At 41.8% G+C, this 3,305-nt stretch overlaps 1 protein-coding gene across 1 annotated transcript in view; it reads left to right on the plus strand.

Annotated features, from left to right (window-relative positions):
• LOC124310854 (tyrosine-protein phosphatase 99A-like) overlaps nucleotides 1-3,305 on the plus strand; it is a 691,797-nt gene that overhangs the window by 372,226 nt on the left and 316,266 nt on the right. The gene's annotated exons all lie outside the window — the stretch shown is intronic.

Below are 3,305 nucleotides of genomic sequence, written 5' to 3' on the forward strand. Positions count from 1 at the left end.
CCTCTGATCAATTTTCACAACTTTCATTTACCTGTGACTGTGATGAGCTTCGTGAGAAGATGCAACCGTAACCGTAAGTGTCTAGTGTCCAATCCGCATTGTTTCTTTGTTTGCCAGCATTTGTAAGCATTGTTGCCAGGTTTTAGCTTTAACGATGCTGCTCTCTTTTTATACATTGCTAATGCTAGATGGCAGCATTCCGTACTTTTTACCGTCTTCGCTAGATGGTGTGAAAAGTCGAGGATTCCCTTCTTTTTGTTAGCCCTCTCCATCATCATGTTAGTCCTAAGTTTAAGACTTTTTCAATAAATTTGTAAAATGAACTTTGTGACACGATGCGCGGTACAACAAAAAATAAAAATTACGCTTATTTATCCGGAATAAGAAAAGTTAAGGAAAGACAATGCTACTGAAATAAGGATACATACCTTTCGGCTACACTCAAAACCGATTGATCGTACGGCCTGACACTCGGGTCAGTCATCAAGAAGTTGATGTTGACTGTAAAGGGGCCAATTTAATGTACTTATGGAGCCAATGATATCTGCGGCAGTACATAAAAGCTGTACGGAACGGGAAAGCCATCAACTTCACATTTTCTATCTTCATAACATTAGAAAGAGGAGCACATAGCTCGACTTTTATGTTACTTTCTCGATTTTTTTTTCTGTGCTCTGTAAATATATGGCTCGAAACTTGAGAGGAATGAGGGGACGATAATCATCGCCGAGTGCACCACCCAGTCCCTTCTATCCTCTATACGACCGTTATATTAATAGCTTATACCCAGACGATTAGGGATAGCTATTTTATTTCTTTGTCGACAACAATCCGTTGAGCGCGGGCCGCTTCAGCAGTTGACGGTCGTTTGCAGTTGGTATTATGGATTCTTTTTCTGAAGTTGTTGTTATGATGCAGAGTTGACATTACTTTCGGTTGGAAACTGAAGGTTTCGGCTCATCGCCATTGACTTGGCGGACGAGAACGCAGCAGCTGCTGGCCAACTGTGCCGGTTTAGCCATTCGTCGGGTCGACTTTCGAGACCTTTACGTCTATACATGTCAACCTGGTCGCGTGATTCTTCTTTCTTCGATCCCATCACAATAAATATCTCATTCTGCGTAGACTCAAAAACTTTAAAAAGTCATTGTGTTCCAGCTGAATGGAGAAATAACGAGACAGTCTTCTCTTTTTTTCTTTTTTTAAAGGGAAACCTCATCCAATAGAAACAAAACAAGGAAGCCAAAGTTAAAAATAAAAATAACATGGAATGGGCAACAATGAAAGAAACGCCTATTCACGCACCGAGACTATTGCAGCTCGCACGAAAAAAAAAGACAAAAAACAAAACATTGGGCGGTCACGAGGAATAAAAGGTTGTAACAGCGAGACATAAAAAAAAAGGTTCGGGGGGAAAATAAAAGCACAGCGACACTGATGGGCGTTAATACCCGTTTTCTGTTTACTGCCGAACTGGCTTTTTTCTCACCAAATAAGCTTAAAGGCTATGTTTATTTTTCGTTCTGTGTGTTTGAACGAATGAGAAGCCCAGAAGAAAGTTTTTTTTTTTTTTTTTTTGGTAAAAGCGAGCTGGGATAATATAGTCAATAACCGTTTAAGCTTGAATTAACTTGTAGCATTTTTTTCCTCTATAATCCATGTGTTACATACTTGCAATGTTCCACATTAATTAGAATAGCTAAATAACGAAAAGGGAAAATTATATCGGAAACAGTTTTAGAATTTTCGAATTGATTTTACTTGAGTATTACAAATTGGATTCCGTTTATACAGACGAACTGAATAAGCGACCGATGATGTGATGAACAACAATACTAAATTCGAGCCGATTCAGGAATCCCGTGGATCGATTCGATTCTGTATCTGCGACAGTTCAGAAGTATTGTCTGTGGTGTGTCGGTTATTGTGACCGCCTGGGTGGGAGTGATACATCCGCGACAAGAGTTGTACTCTGCTCGGTCATTGGCCACGAAGGGAAAAACAAAATAATCTTAAAAAACTAACAACAACAAATAAAATAAAATAAATAAGGCGATAGTAAATTTCCTAGTTCTAACAATTTCTGCTCAGTTTCCGGATGAGCGTACAGTTGGGAGTTGGTGTACAGTTGACTGAGCCTTATCCAAACTGTGACCTTCATAATATCTTTATTATGATCGTGATATACTGTATCGTTCAGAATCCCGCACTCGCTTCTTCTTTTTCTTTCTTTTTTCATTGAGTTGCATAAAAAAACGGGAAGGTAAAAAGAAGTTTATCAGATACTTTTTTACAAGCAGCTACACAACAAGGGGGAATCCCGCCCCCAATCCCGCGTGTACATTACAGAAGCCATACTATAGATCTGTTGGAAGTGCGCCCTGCTGGAGAGTGTAGTAGAGCGAGGGAATGTGCGATTTTGGCACTGCGATGCGTCAACGTCGCAGCAGCAGATGGACTCGGCAAGATTCGTGGGGTGTCGCCTTGTAGCGGACACCAGTGGCACGTGATCCGCCGCGTTGGAACCCAATCCAGAAACTCGTCGGACTCAACTTTTTTTCCGATCCTTCCTGGAAATCCTCCATTCTTCTATTCCATTTCCTCTTCTCTTCTGTGCGCGGATGCCAGCACTGTTGAGCCGCGTCCTCATCTGAATAGCATCGCACAACGCCATAGTCGCATTTCAATCTGTCAAACAGGGCTGAGGACCTTATTTGGTCGTTTCGTGATTTGATCGACTTTCTCGACTTGCGACATTCAAAGACGTCATGACGTTCATTTCTTGACTGAGTTCCGCACTTCAAAAGAGGATGACAGGCGCTATTTTCTGAGACTTTCCATCCGTCCTATTCCTATGGGTACGTATTATACGTCTAGTACATATCCATTTTGTTGAAAACGTAACATAATAATAGATTGCTCTATTATACAGAACCAACAATGAGACGGAAAATAGCGTCCAACAACCAACGGAACACAGTGACAGGATCAAAAGAAATAAAAAAAGGGAACCGGTGCTTTAATACACAGTGCCAGGGAATGAAGTGAACTGCGTGTCCAGGACGAAAAGCTCCCAGCTGCGCGGCGTCCACTATCCACTAGTACACATATATCTAGCCTATAAATCTATATGGCTCTCGCGCGTCGACGGGGGGGTTGCGCTGCACATGCCAGCAGACACTACATGGACGTATGGCAAGAATGTCTATATCCACGCTGTGTTATACATGTGAAGACAGAGAGAAAAGGCGGATATATATATGGCGAAGTGGGAATCAGACCCGACCAGTCGGTTGTCAGCCGCG

This window comes from Daphnia pulicaria, chromosome 8 (assembly GCF_021234035.1).
Source record: "Daphnia pulicaria isolate SC F1-1A chromosome 8, SC_F0-13Bv2, whole genome shotgun sequence".
Taxonomy (NCBI): Eukaryota; Metazoa; Arthropoda; class Branchiopoda; order Diplostraca; family Daphniidae; genus Daphnia; species Daphnia pulicaria.